General features: G+C 45.8%; 1 protein-coding gene across 6 annotated transcripts in view; it reads right to left on the bottom strand.

Annotated features, from left to right (window-relative positions):
* Positions 1-23,791, bottom strand: part of SNX29 (sorting nexin 29) — a 562,097-nt gene that overhangs the window by 264,335 nt on the left and 273,971 nt on the right. The gene's annotated exons all lie outside the window — the stretch shown is intronic.

Genomic DNA, 23,791 nt, shown 5'->3' with positions numbered 1-23,791 from the left:
GAAGCATAATTAGGAAACTGTAATTGCAGTGTCTGAGGTTTTCAGAGCCCGGATGGGCCCCAATGTCAACAGCAATCTGCTTTTCAGGGTGGGATTGGGGTGACTAGGGGCCATGTGCAAAATTTAAGAGGGTGCCAAAAAAATCAGGCATCACGTTTTCGTGCAATATTTTGAAAAACCAAAATAATGTAAAAAACCTATAATGAACAAAACAGCAAAATTTTCCATAAAGACGGGATGAGTAGTACTGATCTCTTCTTTAGCCTCAGGCTGTGATGTGACTGGGCTCCGCACTGCTGCTCTTTCTGAAGATGATAAAACATGCCCACAAAAGCAAAATGACTTGCCATTGTCACAGTGTCACTGGGAACTAAAACGTCCAGGTCTCGAGGCCCCCTCTGCTCTGTGCTCTCGGGGGTCCCTGCCACCTTGGGTGGGGTCACTGCACCGTCCTCCCCGCCCCGCCCCCCCCACTCCAGTCTGGATGTCACTGCTGCCAGGTGATCTTCACCAAGTGTCCATCTAACCTGGGCGGGCACAGCTCTCTGGTTGTGGTCAGGTGCTCCTCCCACATCCACAGAGGAGAGGCTGGTGGCAACCAGCAAGTTGAATTCAGCATGCGATGTATTTCATTGGACTCCCCGGGTGTTTATGGTTAAAATCACTTGCAAGCATTTTGAAATTAAGATTTTGGAAAAAAAGGAGATGTGTGACTTCTCTTAACACAGAAGTGTTTTGGCAACGCTGGGCCCACTCTCCCATGAGGGCGTGGAAAAAGCACAAGCCGTCCGGCCAGCATCAGCCCCACCACGTGCTGGGCGATGTTCAAGGTACTGGGGACACAGCAGTGGACAAAAGTGACCAAAACACCTGCTCTCATGGAGTCTACATTCCGATGGGACACATGATGGACAGAATAGGTGAAATAAAGTAAATCAAAAGATAATTAAGATGAAAAAAAAGCAAAAGCTGGTAGAGGAGATCCGAATAGTTATCTGTAGGGGAGAGGGGAGCAGTTTTAAACAGGGTGGTCAGAAAAAGAAGGAAATCTGCCATTTGTGACAACACGGATGGACCTTGGGCAGCACTGTGCTAAGTGAAAGGAGCCAGAGAAAAACAAATACCGCGTGGTCTCGCTTATATGTGGAATTGAAAAGAGCTGAACTCATCAGAGCAGAGAGTAGAGCGATGGTTGCCGAGGGCTGGGGGAAACGGGGAGATGCTGTTCAAAGGGCACAAGCTTGCAGTTACAAGATGAGTAAGTGCTGAGGGTCTAACGTACCGCATGGTGACTGCAGTTAATAACACTGTATTGGGGACTTCCCTGGTGGTCTAGTGGTAAAGAATCCGCCTTCCAATGCAGGGGACGCGGGTTTGATCCCTGGTCAGGGAACTAAGATCCCACATGCCGCGGGGCAACTAAGCTCGTGCACCACAACTACTGAGCTCGCGCGCCTCAACTAGAGAGCCTGCGTGCCGCAAACTACAGAGCCCATGCGCCCTGAAGCCTGCGCGCCACAACTAGAGAAGAGAAAAACCCGCACACCACAACTAGAGAGAAGCCCACAGGCCGCAACAAAGATCTCACGTGCCACAACTAAGACTTGACACAGCCAAAAATAAGTTAAATAAATAATAAATCTTAAAAAAAAATAACACTTTTTTGTGTTATGTTATTTTTTGTGTTGTGTTTTGTTATTTGTATTGTATGTTTGAAAGCTGTTAAGAGAGTAGATCCTAGATGTTCTGAACCACACACACACAAACAAGGAAATTTTGTGAGGGGATGGAGATGTTAACTAACCTTATTGTGGTAACCGTTTCACAATATATATGTGTATTGAATCACCACATTGTACGCCTCTTAAACTTACATAGATTTTGTGTCAGTAAACTCTCAATTAAGCTGGGGGAAAATAGGGTGGTCAGGGAGGGGCCTCTGAGAAGTGGGTATCTGAGTAAAGACCTGATGGAGGTGAGGGAGTGAGCCCATATCCAGGCCTGCAGCACGCCTTCTCACTCCCACCTCTTGAGGAATGTACTTACCTTCCTCGTGCCTCAGCTTCCTCATCTAGAAAATGGAAAATACAAAAATTACCTACCCTCAGAGGGTTGCTATGAGGATGAATGAAATAGTGTGTGTAAAGGGTGTATAGCATAGTGCCTGGCACGGAAATGCTCAGTAAGTGCTGAAACCAGCATCCCCATCTCTGACACCATCAGATCCACCACTGTCTCTACCTCCATCAATAACACCTCCATCACCACCACCTCCTCCGTCAATAATGCCTCTACCACCACCTCTACCTCCATCACCATCAACATCTTCCATCGATAACATCACCCTTTCCACTACCTCCTCCGTCAATAACACCTCCATCACCACCTCCTCCTCTGTCAGTAATGCCTCCACCACCACCACCTCCTCCGTCAGTAACACCTCCATCATCACCACCTCCTCCATCAATAACACCTCTATCACCACCTCCTCCGTCAATAACACCTCCATCACCACCACCTCCTCCATCAGTAACGCCTCCACCACCACCACCTCCTCCGTCAATAATGCCTCTACCACCACCTCTACCTCCATCACCATCAACATCTTCCATCAATAACATCACCCTTTCCATCACCACCTCCGTCAATAACACTTCCATCACCACCTCCTCCTCCATCAATAACACGTCCATCACCACCACCTCTACCTCCATCGATAACACCCCCACCACCATCACATCCTCCATCAATGACACCACCTTCTCCACCAACACCACCTCTATCAATAACACCTTCTCCTTCTCCTCTACCACCACCAGCTCTTCCTCCAACAATAGTACCACCTTCTCCATCATCTCCCCTATCACCATGAGGGTAAGGATGAAAAAAGAGATAAGCCCCTTAAACAAACCAGGCTGTTCTGGGCCTTCTTGGATCTTTCCACGCCCCAATCCACTTACACTCTGCTTCCCAACGGATGTGCTACTTCCTGGCACAGTGACTCCTTCACTACCCACTTCATGTCCAGGTAAGAGACCAATCTGTGCTGCCACAGCATTCAACACTTAAAAAAAATATATATGTACTTACATTCTTGAATTTTGCATCGAACCAAAAAGCAAAGACTTTTCCAGCACTCAGCACATGGCAGGAACTATCTGGCAAACGTTTGGAGAACTGAACTCTTCCTACTACACGCCTGTCCTTTTCTGACACTCATCAGCTATGAAATCATGTATGAACTATTCGTATGGGGGGGGGGGTTGAAAGACCATTATATACACTGCACGCATTGACTCTAAATTCTAGTTCCTACAGATTTCAAATAATCAGAAAGCTGAAATAACTAGATTTTTTATAGTGTCACACTATGATAACTGATGTTCGTAATTATGGCCTTGAGGAAAGGCAAGCTCCTTAACTGCCTTCTAAATTATCGAAGATCAAATTATGTTCAGTTGCATTTTAGCATTAAGTGTATTTTAATTATATTCTCATTCTTGGAAAATTAGTAACCCACATGGCTGAAATACATGACCAAGGCAGCTTTGTGAATAAAGCATTCTGGATAAAGCTCAGATTTCCAGAATGTTCTCACAAACCCGTATTCTGCCATCATTCTAGGTAAATGAGAATTGATAATTTACATCCTCTTTTTCCAAAAATAATATGGCCACTTATAAACAGGCGTATCATGGAATAGTATTTTAAAATTAAATGAGGAAATAAAGGAGGGAGGAGAGGCAGGAGAACAGATGAAGCCAACAGCAAGGTTAGAATAGAACACATAGGCTACAATGTCTCCACTTTAGCTAATGACGAGCCCACACTTGCCTCTGAGTTTCCCAGCAGGCAAGATGAAGAAGAAAACACCATCAGTGACAACATTCACAGCATCCAAAAGACTTGAATACTTACTCAAGAGAATCATTCCTGGGACTTATAACTATGAGAAATTTCTCTAACATAGAAATTACTCACGTTACATACAACGTGAGTAATCGCCAACATCCTTACCTACATGCTTGCAGAAAATACAACAATGATTTTCTGCAGGCTGTATCTCCAAACACCCCAAGGATGGAGGACAAAAACTCAAATGCCACTGAAAACACGCGAGATAGGCTGGGCTGGGGGAACATTAGGGAACAACAGGTAGTTAAGGACTGTAGTAAGCCGGAAAGCTTGCAAAGCATCTGAAGGAGGCAGCTGGAACTCAGCTCCACCCAACCGCTGCTGTGCAGGAATATGGGCCCAATGCTTCCAGACAATCCAATTTTGTAAATTGTGAAATATTTCAACCATACGAAAGAAGAAATATCATACATACACGGAGGAAATAAATAACAGTAATAAATAGCTGTGTACCCACTCACTGCCTGTATCACTTATGATACAGAACCTTCCAGAACTTTTGAGAACCTCTCCCCTGTTAGCACTACATTCATTTCTGTATTTGTAATCCCTTTGGTTTTCTGGATGGTTTACCACATGGGTGACTTCCTAACCTACCTCCAGTTCCAGTCTACATTTTTCTCATCTTTATGTAAATGTGTTCTGTAATTTGCCACATAATATTCCTGAGACCCACCCACGTAGATGTGCACAGCTGAGGTTCGTCCAGTGCCACTGCTGTACTGATCACTATGCCACGCCACTATTTTTTAAAATCTCCTCTCTCGTTGATGGATGTTAGAGTTGCACTGAATGTTCCGTCATTATGAGCAACGCTATGGACATGGCTGTCTGTGTCTCTCCTGGTGCCTGTGGGCAAGTATTTCTCTAGGGTGGGGCTCAAATCTAGACTTTAATATTGGCCAAATTAACTTCAACTAAAAAGAACATTTGCATCAACTGTACACGTGCAAGGAAAACGCACCCGTGGGCTAGATGCTGTCTATCGGCTGCTGGTCTGCAGCCTTCAACACAGGCTGACAGCTTCATGGTAAACTGCAAAAGAATAATTCTCTAAGCAGAAAGACGACTCATGCTACATGTGCTCTTGCCACGAACTAGCTTCATTCAAGGTCAAAAGGGCCTCACATGGACAGACCATCTGACCTTCAGGCAAGTGTTTGTGAATATCATTTCTTAAAAATAAGCTTTTGGAGGCTTTTGGAAGGAACAAAGTGTGACCTTATACTCACTCACACAAACCCAGAGGCAAGACATACGTGCTACTGGCCAAGAGCCGATCCCTAACCTTTCAAGGGCTGTTGGGTTGGAAATCTGACCACCTGTTAGCAGGTCACACTGTGCACTAGAAATGGCACTACTAAAACACCCACTACTGACAATGCGTCCAGAGTGGGAATTTGACTTCAATGATAAAAGTTACAAAACTCTGCAGAGAGTATGATGCCAAGTTTGAAAAATTCAATACATTCCAGTCAAAAATAAGTATACAGTATGTGACAGATAACACCTATATTTATATGGTAACTATGGGAACAAAATGTCATAACAGACCCCAAAGTGTCGACAGTGATCATCTCTGGGATAACCCGCAAGTGAATTTTTTTTTAAGTTTTACTTATCTGTAATTTTTTCAATGATCCTATGTTACTTTTATTCCTAGTGACAGGGGAATGTGACTAATCAAATTACCTTGACTTGCAATGGCCGTGCTCCTAAAGAGCCCAGAATGGACCCTCATGAATCAAAAAAGCTTTGAGAAAATAGTGAGATTTCTTTCAAAAGGTATTCACCCTAAAAGGTGGCCCCAAGATAGTCCACTGTGCTTTGTAAAAGGTACTACTTAGCAGAAAGCTTCCAAAATGACAGAAGAGCAGATAATACAATCAACAACGATAAACAGAAAATTATAGTATCAGTGCAAAAAAAAAAAAATATATATAGAGAGAGAGAGAGAGAGAGAGAGAAGTAGGTCTCCTTTTAACTATGTAAGTTGCTTTTATTTTTTGGAAATAAAGTTTTCATAAATAAAGTTTTATGAGCACACAGCTGAGCCTCACTTAATTCCTCTGTGAAGTGGCAATAATCATACTCACCCTTCACTCAAGTGTTATGAGCATTAAATATGTATTCTGCCTGGCCCGCGACAGGCACTGACTCTGACAGCGTGATGATCTCCCATCACTACCACCATCATCATCATCAAGTAGGAGAATCATCTAGATCAGGAGTTGGCACACTACCACCTGCTGGCCAAATCCCGCCCGCTGCCTGATTTGATAAGTAAAGTTTTATTGGAACACAACCACGTCCATTTGTTTACATATCATCTGAGGCTGCTTTCGCGCTACAATGGCAGGGGTGAGTAGCTGCAACAGATACTAGGTGGCCTGCAGTGCCTAAAATACTTACCACTTGATAGAAAAAAAGTTTGCTGACGCATGATCTAAAAACTGCAAAGTGCTATACCAAAAGAAAGTTATAATTTTGATGTGTCAAAAAAGAATTGTAGGAAACTTACTTTTCTTTTCCCACATACATAAAAGCTGTTGGCACAAAGTTTTGGATGCAAAATGGTATTTTAACTGCTGACGGCCAATTTAATCCACTCAATTTTATCACTTTACATCCAAATTGACCACCACTTTGCTTTAAAATATACGCCATCAAGCAGCTCAAACCTCAAACATCAGGAAGGCAGTTGTTATGTTATTTACAGAGAAACCGACATCTTGCTCTCCTCCTGAGCTACAGCAAAGGGATGGAGGAATTTTTCCACTAATTTTAAAAGTTTTTAACTACAAAGCAGAAAAGATTTTTCAGGAAGACAAAAAGGCAATATTTTTGCATTTAAATCCAGTTTTCTTCACAAAAGGAAAATAATTTCTGCATAGTAGGAATTGGGTCGTTACCCCAGAACACATTTCATTTAGAGGAGAGGAACGGAATTTAAAAGACTCATTTTCAGAAGCATTAATCTCAGGTACCTGGAAATGAAAGAGCTGGGGCACAGAAGCTGGTCTTTGTAGGAGAAAAATTTCCAAGTTTTTGTAAGACTGGTCTCCCTTCTCTATCTTCACACTGTTAAAAATGGATCTATTTTTAAAACCACCTGGAGGGCATGGAAGAAAAAAAAAAAATCAAGAGAACGCAATTTCAATCTCCTTTGCTAAAAAAGAAGTATCATTCCTTGCCCAAAGCAGGCCACAGAGTTGCCTGCATGACCCAGAGAAGTAAATGAACTGGGGCATTTTAAAGGTTCTGTGAAGGGGAAAGAAATTTTTAAGAAGTACTTGTCACTGCATAAAACAGGCTGACAGCTTGCCCTGGCGAAGCTGAGTTTTCGGTACTGAAATGGAGCCTGTGAGTCACATGGAGGAGGCCTGAGGAAACAGTGTTTTCAGGTCTGTGCTTCACCAGGTACAGAGGTAAAATTCACCTGCATCAACAGAAGCGGTGGAAAAAGCAGGATGCTGATGGGGAAAAATCAGCCACGAAGGATGTTGTGAGACAGAGTTGTTTTCTGAAAAACAAAACTAAGAGGGCTGCGGGCAGCTTGGCAAGTGAAAGCTCTGAGGTTGGGAGGGGAGGGAGGAAGGGCCAGGGATCCCAGCAGCCCTTCCGAGCAAGACTGGCGATGACACTCAGAAAGCATAACAGTGGATTCCGAGAAAGGCGGGAGGCAGGCCTCACTGCCCCGTTGTGGGGTGTGGGGTTCCCCAAAGAGAACCAATGAAGCCACTGCCCCTCATCCTGTCAAGTCAATCCCCGGACAGGCAGAGTGGAGAACCGAGGACGGGGAATAGAGCGACCTCCTCTCCCTGGGGCTCCAACTACACTGGGAGCAGCAGTCCAGACCCAGAGTGGTTCAGCCCCACAGTGGTCCAGAGCAGCTCCAGTGGTGAAACAAGCCATCCCCAGCCATGTGACAGCAAGCCAGGGAGAGGTGGGGAGCCAGCCTGGGGAGGGGCCTGAACTTACCCCAGAGAGGAAGGTGTGCTCATGCCTAAGAAGAGGGTCATGCAGGCACACAGGCCCAGCTATCATGCAGCACAGACAGTGCTTTCTGCTGTAGCAGCGGCGGCAGCAGCCCGAAGCTGCCCACGTTCCCGCGGAGACGGCAGAGGGGTGATGACCATGGACTTCCCTGACCTTGGGTGGAAGGGGCGTGTCCTCGGAAACTGGGACTGGCTCACTCTCCCTGAGGAGGCATCTCCCTGAGTGCCCTCGCCAGGCCATTCTTGGTCCACCAGGGGAGGGAGGCCCAAGCAACGACAAGACATGGGGCTGCTCTGTGACTGGTGGAGCTCAGGGGTCATTCAACGCAGGAGTGTCACTGTCTGTCTCACAGCAGGTAACTAAGACAAGACAGTCCTTCCCCACAGCACACAAGCCACCCGAGGAGAAGAGGGGTGGCAGGAAGCAATGCGGACGATTCCCCGATTGATCTGTCAGCAGTGCACACCAGAAATCAATACTTCCAGGCTACAGATGAGGACAACTGAGGCTCACAGAGGCTGGGTAACAGGGCCAGGGAACACACCTAAGGCCAACACTGGGACTCTCACACTCTGGGCAACATGGGGACAAACCACCTCCACCAGCTCCTGTAGTTCAGATTTAAGGTTCTTTTCAACAGGGAGGAGTTATGAGCTTCGGGCCTGGAATTTCACTCCCAGCTCTGCCATCTGTGTAACCTGAAGCATCGGTCATCTCACCACGCCTCATCACATCGAGTGATTCTAAGGATAAAGTGAGATACAGTGCTCAGAAAAATGCCTGGCACGCTATAAGCACGGAACAGATGTAAGCCAGGCAGCCTGACAAGGACCTGAACCATCTCTGAGAAAGACACCTGCCCCCAAAAGAATAGAATGGCTCACAATTAATTGATAAAAGGATTCTTTGTGCTTTTTATTTTTTCAATCCACTCAAACATGCCCCCAAAGTGGATTAAATAAAAACGCTCAACTCGTTCTTTTCTACAGAGCTACTGCATCAAGGCAAGTTATTACCTGGGCTACATAATTCATTTGATTAATTTGCACGCAATGAGCCAGGAGAAGCGGCAAAACCCCAAAGTCTCTGCAAGTCCAACTTTGAGTCCATTTCGAGCTTTGCAAGAGTATTCCGCTAGAAGACAGTCATAAAATGTGTCAGGAAATAGAAATGGTGCGCTTAACCTCCAAGGAGGGCCGTCACATCTCACAGTGACACCTCTGTAAACGAAGGCACAGTCTGAACAGCGAGGTGGCAGGATCTCAGCCCCTGCAGCCACCAGAACTGGCTCCAAAAAAAAAAAATCTGTTCTGCGGGGGTGGCAGGGAGAGAGAAACTAGGAGCTTGGGGTCAACATATACACACTACTGTATATAAAAATAGGTAAACAACAATAAAGTGTACAGCACTTTTTTTTAATACATATATAAAAAACTGAATCACTTTGCTGTACACCAGAAATTAACACAACACTGTAAATTAACTATACTTCAATCTAAAAAAACAAAAAACAAAACAAAAAAAAACCCACGGTTCTACCATTTCTTTGCTGTGTGACTCAGGATATTATACTCACCCTTCCTGAACCTGTTTCCTGACCTCTTGGTGTAAGAATTAAATGAGAGGATGCAGGTGATGCCCCCGTTTAGTTTTTGACACATAGTAGGCACTTATTAAATGGTATCAACTGTATTAATTTGTACTTAACAATTATTCATTCATTTCCAGGTGAGTGAGCCACTTTGGGGAAAATTTCGACTTATTCCACATAATAGATGGTAGCAGCAATGTTTACATACGAGCTTGGACAGAGTTAGTGGAACCTTGGCTTTTGCAAACCTATTACCAGAGCCACCGTGCTGTGTGTCAGCCTCTTGGTGCAAGAGAACAGGCAGGTGACGGAAAGTTTTAGATCCTTTAAATAAAACAAACAAGAGCATTAAGCTATTGGAGGCAAAGTCCCAAGTCTAATGAAGGGCCACTTCTAAAATGACAGGCACCCTCAGGCAACACTTTTCACAAGAGGTGCCCCAACCATACCCAAGCAAAACTGCTACAAATCTTCAAGCTGGAAGCCTTCAGTTTCCCTCCCTGAGGACCAAACTGCAGAGCCTTTTAAGAAACAGAAGTCTCTCAGCACCACCGGGCTTGACCCACAAAACTACACCTTCTTGAAAAGATCAGAAATGGCTGCCTCGGCTTTAGAAGGGTATTTCTTTCCAAAGGCCGAGAGTGGAAAGGGGGTGGCAGGTGTGGCACAGTTCGTGTGTGCCTGTGTCAGGGTGAATCAGACAGACGGGAAAAGGCAAAGGAAAGAGAAAGCTTTCCAATTCTACCGTGCACCGAAAAATAACCATTAACTGTAGGACTTGAAACAGAAAACTCTAATAGGAATGATAAACGGATAGTGCTAATAAAAAGAAAATCTGAAGGCGTCTGCCTCCGTCTCACCCTATTATATATCAGTCAGTCGCCTCCTGGGAACTTGGTCGAGCCTTTGCTCATGCTGATCCTGCAACCTGGATTACCCTGCCCTTCCCTGTCTCTCCGGCAAATTCCTATTCTACCCTCAAAACCCAACTTAGAAATGAACAGTTCTGCAATATCTTCCCTGAGACACCCCAAACCATGCCCCTCCACTACCAGATCTGGCGAATTCCCCTCTTCCCTGTGTTACTTCTTTTGGTTTACTGATCACTTGCTGCTATTGGCTACTGCTTTATGACACTAACTCCCCTACCAGGCTGCGAGCCCCCTGGGGCAAGAGAGAGGTTGATTCATCAATGTATCCACTAATCTGGCACTCTTCATTCATTCATCCGTTCATGCATACATGCACTCAAACATTCACTGAGCACTGAAGTGGACCTCGGTCACCTGTCCCTATGGCACCCGTCTCCTGTCCAGCAACAGTCTCCGTGTTCATTGGGAGATCCACCCCTCTCCCCAGACCTCATTCTCCATGTCTGAATGGGGTTCTTCCCTCGGCCTCGGCACATGAGAGGGATCCTGCGATTGGGTGAAGAGGGAGAAGGGACCTAAACTGGCTCTATCAGAGGAAACTCAAGGCTCTTCCCAGAAAGCAAGAAACAGACTCTTGCTTCTTCCCCTGAATGTGAACCTGGAAGAAAAACTATCTGCCCAGGGGTTATCACAGCCAGCTGTGATCAGGAGGGATAAACCCACCAAAATGATGTCAACCCAGACATGGTAGAGGTAAGAGCCAGAGAGAGAGAGACAGGAGCCTAGTAACAGAGTTCACATCCCAAGATTCAGCCAAACCTAAAGCCAAACTCTCCCTTCAATCAAGAAATCCTCTTTCTAGGCATAATCAGGGTAAGCTATGCTCTGGCTGTAATAACAAGCAAACCCTGATATCTCAGTGGCTGAACAGATAAGGTCTATTCCTGCTCTCACAAAGTCTGCAGTGGGCCCAGCAGCACAACAGGGCCAATCCTTTCCAGGCGGTGACTCAGGGATCCAGGCTAGCATCACCCTGTAGCTATGCCACACGGAACCCATGGCTCCCAGGGTCATCACGGCAAGGACAACGAGATCAAAGAAAATTCACACCAGCTCTTCCACGCTTCAGTCTTAGAGGATGCTCATCACTTCTGCTTATAGCCCACTGGCCAGAATGAGTCACATGGTCCCAGTCTAACCTAAGGGATACTGGGAAATGCAGCAGTCCTGCTTGTCCAGGGAGAGACAAGTGAGACAGGCCTGATGAAAACACAGCACAATCTCTGCCACAACAGGATCAGCCACACTTTCTATCACCTGCAACCAAAAGACTCCAAAATGATATATGCTGGGACCACAGCAGTGAACAGGACGTGAGAATTGTCATCATGGAACCCACAGCACAGTGAGAGGTGGGGCAAAGAATGAGGGAAACAAGAACCCACAAGACAGGCAAACACACATATGGCACAGTCAGGACGAGGAGTGGGGATGCGGGAGAGGTGGGTAGCAACAAGACACCTGGGGGTAACGGAACTTAGCTTTCGGGAGCACAGAGGGCTGGTAGGGGAAGGGTTCTAGGGCGAGATCTGAAAGCTCAGAAGTCAGCCCAGGAAAATGGGGAGGTAAGGGGACACAGAGAAAGAATAGGGTTCCAGGTAAGAAACCAACGGGTAGCAAGGTGACACAAGCTCACGGTGAGGTGAGAAACATGGCTGCAGGGGAAGATGAGAACCATGGCATACAGGGTCTTACAGTAACACATAAAAAAGGGGTTACGTTTTAATGACTCTAAGGGCAAAGAGGAGCCACTGGAGTCTTAAGCAGGAAAATGGCCCAAGCCAGCTGGGCCTGGGGTAGTTTTTCATTATTCCATCCACACGCATTAAACTCACCACCTCCTTCCTCCCTGTCTCTGCATCTGCCCCCCACACCTCCAATTGCTATGGCTCCACATTGTTGGGGACAATCCCTAGATGTTCCCGGTAGGCTGGGCTCACCACACGTGACAGCTGTGTCCCTTCACCTGGCACATCCTCAACACTGACCTCGATAGGATAGTGCCACCTATTCCCCCCCCCCGACTGAGACCACACAACTCCTCTGGGAGTCCAAGAAGCAGCTTCAAGGAGCCACTTCCCGCCTCAAGAAGGAAAGCAAATATAAAACAGGCCCAAAATAGTGTGGGTCTGAAAAGCTGAAAACCAGCCACCACAATTACAAGTATTTTTATCCATCACCCAAAAAGGAGTAGCGGATCATTTTCCAAGTGTCTCTCTAAGGAAGTTCATCTGTTCAATCTCACGTGCTCCAGACTCCAGAGACGCAAACAGAAATGAGGCTGTAACAGGAACGGCAGCCGAAGAGAACACCCAGGGTGGAGACACCAAGCAAACGGCAGGGCCTGTGGTATCATCGTTGATGGAGGGTGGTGACCCCACCACGAGACGGGAGAAGAGACGCCCAAAGGTCTACGAGAGAAACCAGGAGATGGGCAGGGACGAGCGAGCACTAATGAGTCTGGAGTGTGGGCGTGTCTGCACAGGAGCCGGGCTGTCACCTGCCACTCCACACACCCTGCCAAGTGCAAAGAGTGACGAAAGGCCTGGGGACGTGCAGGAAAGAAAGAAGGCCCATCCGGCGAGAAGGGCGCACTGCCCGAAGTGGAACCTTTCCCTTTGCTACACTGGGCAGGTCACCTGAGCACACAGGAACAGGCTGGGGACACGTGATGAGCGCAAGAGGCATCGGCAGCAGAAACTAACACAACACTGTAAACCAACTATACGCCAATAAAAATTAATTTAAAAAAAGAGGCATCAGAAGAGCCCTGCCATCTGAGCAAGTGCTTGGGCTTGTGTGTGTCAATACAGCTTACAGCAGGGCTTGTGTCTGTCAGCCAGAATTGCTTCCCATTATCCCTCCTCATCCTTCAATAATTCCCTTGGGTGTGACAAGCTCAGAGCTAGCACGCTCGTCACTGCTTTCATCACCGTGGCTCCCCTTAGAGTTAAAAGTTAGAGCCAGCCAGCCAGCAGGGCCTGGCTCTGTTGCAGCAGAAATAGAAATGAAGTTTTCCCTCTCCTGAGAACAAGGAAAATAAAGGCAACAGTGCCAGGCTAGAGAAGAAACATAACCTGGCCTGAAAGAGTTAATCAATCCTAGTTTTATTTTAACTGTTACTAATCGATAGTGTCTGTTGTTAGATTTGTCCTTCACAAAGCGAACCTGTCACCCCTAATCCTGTGTAATTTACATTCTGCACCTGGTATTTGCTCCCCCTGTAATCTCTTGTAGCAAATCACCCCTTGTAGCTGTTTGCTTTCCAGAAGGGAGCTTGCAGACTGGTAACCCAGAGACTAATGGACCCAGTTACTGGGTTTCCTGACGCCAGCGGTGACTATTTTGAAATAATGCAAGAAGAAGAAGAATGCAAGACATTCACTGTTTTGATCCTTATCACTCACTTTGGACTGTGAACTCCCCTGTAAGAATCCCTGTAATTCCGCAGAGTGGGCGCACAGTTCTTGAGGCGCTAGCCTACTGTGTCTTCCCTTTGCCTGGCAAAGAAAATAAAAAGCCTCTCTATTTCTTATCTTCCAAATCTCTGTCTCCGTATTTTTATTCGGCATGGGTGCACAGGAAGCCAAGATTTGGCAACAGTTCCTGTTTCTAGCTAAGCGTGAGGGGAAGAGAACTAACTCTGGAGTCAGACAGCCAGGGTTACATCCTAGGTCTACACGTGAAGCCCTGGGACCTTGGGCCGGTGACTTGTCATCTCCAAGCCTTAGATGCCTCATCTGTAAGGATGCAGCAAACATTAGATAGACAATCCAATGTGACGCTATTAGCACAGGGCCTAAAAGTAGAATAAGCCCTCAACTTATGCTAACTGCTACTACCATCGTTGTCATCGATGTTTGGGGGTTGTTTTTCTCTAACTAAATGTCACCAAAAGCCTAAGAGGTCACAGAGTACCAAGCACATGACAGACTCTCAAAAAACACTGGTGGGAGACATTCTCTAGGATCAACAATCTAATTTCTTTAATAAATTTCAAGTAAAGAAGAAAGGGAGAGAAGGGAAGATACAGATGGGAAACCTGCAGATTCAGAGAGATTTAAGAGGTCCATTAACTGATTACAATGTGTGGATGGACCCCATTTGGAAACTTATTCAAACATTTGTTTGAAATGAAAATTTGAACACTCACCAGATATTTGATGATGTTAAGAAATTATTGCTAATTTTTATTTAGGTGTGATATTATAGGATTTTTTTTTTCTTTTAAAAAATAGGAGGACCCTTATGTTATATTAGAGATATATTTCAAAATACTTTGGGAGGAAACAACGCTGTGCTTTGAACTTGCTTCAGCGTATCTATGAGAAGCTTGGGAAGTAGGAAGATGTATGGACAAAGCGAGATTGGCCATGACTTGGCCACCATTGCAGTTGGGTGATGGGTACGTGAAAGCTCATTATATTCTTCGGGCTATTCTTGCATTCAAACTTTCCATAATGAAAATATATTTTGAATAAGGGAAGAGAATGTGAGGAACATATGTGTATATATATACACACACATATACACATACACACATATATATGTATAACTGAATCGCTATGTTGTACACCTGAAACTAACACAATATTGTAAATCAACTTTTCAAATTTTAAAAATAGAATATTAAAATTAAGAAGAGAAAACACACAAAAAATATTTTGAATAAAGTACTGGACTGCCTGTGATCTTCATTAGGGAACTAGTTCATTCATGCACAAGGGCACAGCAGAGGCCTGTGTGCCCAAGCATTCAGAAACCCAAGCACTGGGAAACCTGCAAGCCGTGGTGACACTGAGGCAGGAGATAGATGGGCCCCAAGCTAGACATTTACAACTAGCTTCCTGTTTACACTTCATAGGGCAGGAAAAAGTGGGTTTCAGGCCAGACACTTACAACTAGCCTCCTGTTCGCACTTCCTGAGACAGAAGATAGATGGGCTTGAGGTTAGACATTTAAAATCAGCCTCCTGTTTGTTCTCCAAAATGGAAGCAATGACAGAGACAGGGTAAATAGCCAAGCTTGGTCTCTTGTGGATGTCCTAAGATAACAGTCATGGCAGGAACAGGGGCAAAACCTTGTTTGAGTAAAGGATCAAGGGATCTCTGCTTCCCCCCTCCTTGGGGCAAGGGAGACACCACACATGTGCAGAAAGGCTCCTTGGGGGTCAAAAGTCAGGGGGCAACTCCAGGCCATGGTGACTCTTGCTTTTCCAAGATGCCTTCACGTCGGGACCCATCTTGGCTGAGAGGTGCCTGCACCCCTAAGGGGAGGGTCCTGAGACAAATTAGCCAGGGGGGGACAAAACAAGATGATTGGCCGGAAGACAAAGACCTGGAAAACTGTGCCCTTATAAAGGGTTTAAACTTCCCAGAGGCGCAACTCTCTTAGTTCACCCCTGCATCTTTCCGCATGTACTTTGTCTTTCCAATAAACTTTTTACTTTTCTCTTTACCTTCTGCCTCCTCACCTGAATTCATTCTTGACAAGACAGGCAAGAACTAGGGATCCAGGCCCTAGCTGCTGGCCCCTGTGGTCTAGTGGTTAAGACTCCCAGTCCGGACACTAAGATCTTGCTTCCAGCTACTGCTTGCTGCTGCTTGCTGCTTGCTGCAAGCTGCCGCTTACTGCTGCCTGCATCCGAAATCAACACCTCCTCGTCTCCAACCTGTTCCATTTCCAAGAGTCAGTGCAGCTGTGCTGGTGACAGGGCTGTGGCTGATATTAACTGGAATTAACATAGAAAGCCAAGCAAAGGGGAGGAAGACCTCGGCTTGGCCATCTCACATGAATTAGGTGCTAAGATTCCTTCCTCAGCAAACTGAGGGGGAGGAACAGGAAGCAAGGGGTCCTGTGATACTGTGATTTACTGTGGGCCACAGTTCTCAGCTCACAGCTCCCAGAACCCTTGGAATTTCCTAAGTGTTGAGAATGAAAAAGGTGTCTTTTGTTATGTTAATAAGATGACTTTTAGAAGCACCTAAGGATGGGGGCTGGGTGCCAGGAGAACCAATCCTGTGATTAGAAGGTTAGAACTTTTGGTCCTACCCCCTGGCCTCCAGGGAGGGGAGAGGGGCTGGAGGTTGAGTCAATCACCAATGGTCTACGACCCAGCAATCCCACTACTGGGCATATACCCTGAGAAAACCATCATTCAAAACGAGCCATGTACCACAATGTTCATTGCAGCTCTATTTACAATAGCCAGGACATGGAAGCAACCTAAGTGTCCATCGACAGATGAATGGATAAAGAAGATGTGGCACATATATACAATGGAATATTACTCAGCCATAAAAAGAAACGAAATTGAGTTGTTTGTAGTGAGGTGGATGGACCTAGAGACTGTCATACAGAGTGAAGTAAGTCAGAAAGAGAAAAACAAATACCGTATGCTAACACATAATATATGGAACCTAAAAAAAAAGAAAAAACGGTTCTGAAGAACCTAGGGGCAGGACAGGAATAAAGATGCAGACATAGAGAATGGACTTGAGGACACGGGGAAGGGGAGGGGTAAGCTGGGACGAAGTGAGAGAGTGGCATGGACATATATACACTACCAAATGTAAAATAGATACCTAGTGGGAAGCAACTGCATAGCACAGGGAGATCAGCTCAGTGCTTTGTGTCCACCTAGAGGGGTGGGATAGGGAGGGTGGGAGGGAGACGCAAGAGGGAGGAGACATGGGGATATATGTATATGTATAGCTGATTCAGTTTGTTGTACAGCAGAAACTAACACACCATTTTAAAGCAATTATACTCCAATAAAGATGTTAAAGAAAAAAATCACCAATGGTCAGTGATTTCATCATTCCTGCCTCTGTAATGAAGCTTCTATTTTTATGGATAGGACAGGGTTCCAAAAGCTTCCAGGGTGGTGAACACATGGGGATGTGGGGAGAGTGGCATGGCTAGAGAGGGCATGGATGCCAGTGCCCTTTCCCCATACCTTGTCCTATGTATCTCTTCCATCTGGCTGTTCCTGACTTACATCCTTCTACAATATACCAGCAATCTAGTGAGTAAAATTTTGAGTTCTGTGAGACGCTCTAGCAAATTCGTCGTCTTGGGAACCTCTGATTTATAGCCAGTCGGTCAGAAGCACAGGTAACCATCTGGGCTCACAACTGGTGTCTGAAGTGGAGGGTGATCTTGTGGGACTGGCCTCTTACCTGTAGAATCTGATGCTCTCTCTGGGTAGATAGTGTCAGAATTCAGTTGAATTCTCAGACACTCCGCTGGTGTGGGAAAGCCTACACACACACACACACACACACACACACACACACACACGCTGGAATTGGGTGAGGAACCATTTTTCAGGCCCCCTAAAAGGTGCTCTGTTAAAAGAAGTCAGTCAGTCTCTCTCTCTCTTTCTCTCTGATATTCCAATCTGAGATTTGCTAGGACTGGCATGGGCCTCCTATAGAAGATTTTTTAATGGTAGTGTGGTTTTGTTTTGTTTTGTTAAGAGCTCTTATATTTTACAGATATAGCCTGAAATAGGAGTGGAATGATATGAAAACTCAGGTTTGCTTCAAAATACCACAAGAGACTGGGAGTAGGATGGGACAGAGATGATGCAAAATTGACCAGGAGTTATTAACGGTTGAAGCCAGATGATGGGTATTTAGAGGCTGATTAAACCTTTAAATTTTCCATTTTTGTATCTTTTCCATAATAAAAAGATTTTAAGAATTCCCTGGAGATTTGGCCTTGTTAGTCATTCACACTTTAGTGGGAATTACCCCTATCCCTCCAGAAGGGAGAACTCCTTACCAATTTTCACTCATACATAACAATTTTGCTTCAACACCCAGTTTTGCGTGGTGAGCAAACTTTTTTCCCCTGACGAGGTGACAGCCCGGTCTCAATCTGCTCAGTATCATGAGATATTAAAAAACAAAAACAAATTCACATCAAACTCTTCATTTTGAGCAGCAGTTTGATGGAGATGTCAGCTCAGAGTTCTGTATCCTGAGTCCTTACACGGAATCCAGTCTTTTATTTAAAAGCCTGTTTTTCTTTTGCATAAAAATGACTCCCAGATATATCAAGAGTGTTGGAATCCACTGGTGCCAATTTATGAAGCCAGTGCTGGTGGTATAACTGCCCCCAAGGTCCTGGCTGCTTCAGGAACTTTTCCATTTTATTAAAATGATGATCACATTCAGAGTTATCCACAGCGTGTGATGATGAATGTATTTTTTACCAGCTTGATGCTTAAGCTTACTTTTCCATTAATAGTAACTCTGCCATTATAATGAGAACAAATGCCGCTAATACACATTTATTTCACCCATGAGCAAAAATTCAGGGGCTAACTACATTCAGACAGTAAATGATAAGTATCCTATAATTTGAAAAATCAATCAACAGCTAGCTGAGCCCTTCCACACGGGAGGAAGTAAAGGTCTGTTTGCTGAGGACGAACTGGCAGTGTTGCACATAGCGCAGAGGCGAGCAAACGATGGGGAAGCAGGGCTGTGACCAAGGCCTAGGACAGTATGAAAAAGGCAGACCAAGGGGCCCCAAAGGAGGGGAAGAGGAAACAGCATCTATGCATTGCAGACATTTACAAAACTTCACATGAACTAAGGTATTTTGGAGGTAAGTAACAGAGATTCTAACCTGAGCTACAAAGGAATTACTGTAAACAGTTAGGAAATTAGGAGAACCTGGCCCAGAGAAGGACCTGAAACCAGAACAGCTCTGGCCAGTTCACACAGGAACAAATGGAGAGTCAGCAGGACCCAGTTACTGAATAAATGGCCTCTCAAGCATTCTTGCCATTCTTGTTTAATTTAGGAGTTAAAGCCCCAACTGCCCTGGCTCAGGTCACATGCCTGCCCTGGGGCCAAAGTAGGACAAAGTACCTAAGATCTACTCTCCTACCAAGACGGCAGGACATGGTGGGGCCATCATTCCTCCAAAGGAAATCAGGACAGAAGGAAGAAAAGAAAGCACTTCTGTCCACTACACGTCCTGAACCTGATTCTTTATATTTAATCCTCAAAGCAACCCTACCAGTAGGTATTACCAGCTCAACTTTACTGACAGAGAAACTGAGGCTTAGAGAGCTCAGGTGGCCTGCCCAGGAACGAATGCATGGCGGTGAGGGACCAATCTGACATGGGACACCTGTGCTCTCCAAGCCACCAGGCTGCAGGAGGCGATGCAGGACCAAAGTCCAAATGCCACCAACAATTCTACATTTTTCTTGATGGCAACTGCTAGAAAGGAATGGAAAAATCTCTGGAGACGAATCCAAACCAAAAGGATTGCACTTGCAGGAGGTAAAGAAGAATCTTAGAGCAGATCTATCTTGGACGCGTCCAGTATCTTTTATCCTCAAAAACCTTGGTGAGAACAAATCCATTTCCTCTAATGTGTAGCTCTTCAGGAGGGATGGGAAGTGGACAAAAGAAATTTCCGAGTGTCATCACTAACAACCCCAAAGAAAAGGGGAGGAACGTTCTAGAAGCTCCAGTTAGGTGCCCAAGCTCTGCAAGACTGCTGTTAAAGACATAGCTCTAGGAGCCCATGAGGCAGGCGTCACTCTATGTCTGCACTTCTGGCACGTCAAGCCTGTTTCCTAATGATCATAACGGACATGTCTGCCTCACCCCCCAGGCCGGGAGCTTCCCCAGAGGCAGGCAATGTGTCTTGTTCGTCTTTGTAACCTACGACAAGCCTTGGTTACACAGATGCTACCCACGGATGAAGTATCAATGACTTTGCAATCAAAAGAAGAAGGAAAACTCAGTCTAGGGAAGAAAACGCCACTTGAGGAACGTCTCAGCTTCAGACTCACACCTCTCGTGGCTCATCTCCTAGAATCATCAACTCTACTGCTCCCAGGGTAGGGGAGGCCACTGAGGGTAGAGAAAGGAAGTTGAAGGCTGGACCCTTAGGAGGTAGTCAGTAAGTATGTGCTACATGAGCTGGTAGCGCCCATCTGTCTCTCAAGGTCCCCTCCAGACTCTCCAAGCTCAAATTCCCCCTAAAACTGACCGCCAGAAAAACGTGTGCCTCCTCCAAAGAGCCATGCTTCCTCTTATTAGATATGGAATCCTTTCCGCCAGGATGCTCTGAGCTACAGGGGTGCCTTGTACAACCCACTCTTGACCTGAGAGCGGAGAGAAGTCCATCCATCACTCTTTAAACATGACCCCGAACAGCCGAATCCACCTGACAGACTGTCATCCCATTCGATACTTACAAAGCTCCTACTATATGCTGGAGCCGAATGAGGCAATGAACATACAGTAAAAAAGATAACGTCCCAGCCTGGCATTCTACTGCAAGTGGCTTCGGAATCGAGTAGGTCCGAGCGTGGATGGGAGGCATTCCCTCCTCCTGCAGTAACTGAGGGTGTGGGACGAGGCCCAGCCAGCACCATGCCAAACGGCCGATGTGCCATGTTTCTGTCAGCTACTGCTGGCAACCCTCACCTCCCTCCACGCATTCTCTCAAATGGGACTAGTGACTGGCCCTTCTCTTAGGTGTCTCTTTTTCTCATTGAGCCTGGCTTTCCAGAACACAGCAGGACGATGGGTTTGGGCTCTGGTGCTAGATGGTCTGAGGGATTCGGACCCAGCTCTGCTTCTTACCAGCTGAGAAATCTTAGACAAGCTACTTCACTTCTCAAAACCCCATCTGTGAACAGTACCTTCCCTCAAGGAACCCTGCTGAGGATTGCAAGAGTTCATCGACTTGACGTAAAGACTTAGCACAGTAACCAGAATTGAAAGTATGCGCTGATGGCTAGCTGCTAGTATTACAGCGGCTCTTACATAATGAGTGTTTTGATAGCAGTGTTCTTTCCCTGCCAGATTAACCTACACCTGCCAGAATTCTCTTTTCCCTCTTGTTTTCAAAAGTTGACCACCACAGGGTGTCAGGAACAATCTTTGCACAGTCTTTCCTGTCCTGGGCCCCTGATTCTCACCAGCTACTACATATGGTGTTGCTTTGGGTTCTGAGCTGTCCGTGCAGCGTGCTGTGTATGTGTGCAGGTAGGTGGAATGGTTTTAATGCTTTGAAAGACACCTAGAGAAAGAAGGTTCAGGAACTCCCTTTTCATTGGGATGAATCACAGAAGAGTCAGTCAATTGTTGGGGTATTTTAAATAGTCGTATTATTTTAAATGATATGTTTTTTCTTCCTTTGCCCTTTCAAAATGGGAAGAGCAATGCCTCAACTCTTCTCCCTCATCCTTTTATTACTCCACTCCAACACACGTTTACAACTCTTTCTTGGTAAAAACCAACCCATTAATAAAATGACAGCCGAGCATCACGAAGAATGGGTTTGATTAATGCCAACAAAGAGGGTTCGGCAAAAGTCGTGGTGAAATGAAACACTAATGTTATTCAGAGATGAGAGATCACTGACAGGATCTCACTTTGCAAACAAAAACAGAATGAAAAATCAGTGCGGCGTAGTAAATGCCCCTGGAGGACCATCTCTGCTTCAACCTCACCTCTCTCCCAGCTGGCTGACTACAGCCACCGACTCCACTGCTCCCAGGGTAAGAGGATCACAGAAGGACGTGAAAGAAGGCTTAAGGCTGGCAAGAGAAGTCTTTTACCCTGATGTGGGAGTTCAACACCTACCTCTCTCGCAGGCAACAAGAGCAGCGACGCAAGGGGATCCGACAGTAACTTCATGTCACACCTGGATCTTCCCCGCACATCGCAGCTGGAGCGCAGTGAGGTGGTGAGGCTTCCTCATGGTCAAAATGGGTGGTGACACGGCACCCAACAAACACTGAATGAGCCAACCACCTACCCAAGCAGCCGGCCCATGAATGAACTACGATGCTTCCTCAGTGGGTCAAGCAGCCCGTCACTTCCTCCCAAGCCCCTCCGAGTTTCTGATGAGCATGCCAACCCCCCAGATCGCTGCCCCAGGCCCGGCACCCAAAGGAATCCAGGGACACGCGCACTGGTCTCTAAGCCGTGCGGGTCTGACCACATCCTTACAAGTGGACACCTCGCCCTGGTTCCCCCGAAGGGACAGAAGCTCCCAACCCCCTTTCACTCTGGTAAGAACCCTTCACCCTTCCTAGCTCAGCAGCCCTTCCTTCATTCAGCAAACCGGAGCCATCGCTGTCCCAGGAGAAGTTCAAATACTTTCACTCAAGGGCTATTTAGCTAAATTCACCGCCCGTCAACAAACAGTCACTGAGAATACAGAGATAAAAGAGTCTCTGCCATCCAGAGACCCGGAGTCCACTAGGATTGTCACAGTTCTGAGGGTAAGGGGCCCGCTCCCCCCTCCACCCAGGCTTTCTGCCACAGCCAACTCTGGTCTCATGATCCCTCTGGATGAAGGTCCATGGATGGGCATAGTGGTGGGCAGAGATGCTGCAGGGACCACCTCCCCCGTGCCCAGGCCCTCCCGTCCTGGTTTTTAACTCTTCCCCCAGTTGCCTGTTTGGCTAAGACCTTGGCTTGCTTTCCCTTGAGCTCACCTGAGTTAGAACTCAAGTTGCTTCTAAAGTCAGCTCCCTTCTTTTGAGGTCATTTAGAGACAGAGGAAACAGACTACAAGGATGGCAGCCTGAACCAGAACGAGCTCAGAGGCTGCTCCTCAAAGGCCCTACCCCTGAAGCCCACCCCAGGTCAGGCGCGTCTCCACGGCAACTGTGGGTGTTTTTCTGATTCCAAAAATAAAACTTACCGTAGAAGATTTAGAAAGTACTAAGTATAGGTGTATACTTTTATGTGTGTATGTACACAAACATACATGACTTGTAATAAATACTACCACCACTGGATCACCACAACACACACACACACCTGTATATATATTAGTTACCTAATCAAAAACTTACTCTCCCAGCTTTACCATTGAGTATGGTGATAATTAATGGTTTCTGACAAAAACATTTGATCATACCAAAAAAGGACCTTTATTCTTCATTTACCAAGAGTATTTTATCAGATATCGATGATGAGTGTTACCAAATGGACATTTTAGTACCTATCAAGGTAAATATCCGGTTTTTCTCCTTTGATTTATTAACGGGTGGACTTAATGGATGAATTTCCTAATGTTAAACCATCCTAGAAATCCTAAATACATTTTAACTTTTTATATATGCTGTTCTTTTAATATATGACTGAATTGTTATGTATCCATGCACAAATGCTAACAGTCTATACTTTTCTTGTTTCTGCTATCTTGGTCAGATTTTTTATACTGGCGTGATACACACTTGAACCAAGGTACAGATATAGATAAAAAATGCTCTAAGAAAATATAAATAGCGAAGGGCTTTTTGTATACACCTTGAAGGGTGTCCTGAAAATCACCATAAAACCATCCAGGCTTGCTA

The sequence above is a fragment of the Eubalaena glacialis genome, chromosome 13 (assembly GCF_028564815.1).
Source record: "Eubalaena glacialis isolate mEubGla1 chromosome 13, mEubGla1.1.hap2.+ XY, whole genome shotgun sequence".
NCBI lineage: Eukaryota > Metazoa > Chordata > Mammalia > Artiodactyla > Balaenidae > Eubalaena > Eubalaena glacialis.
Note: the sequence above shows the minus strand (reverse complement) of the source record. Positions and strands in the feature narration are given on the sequence as shown.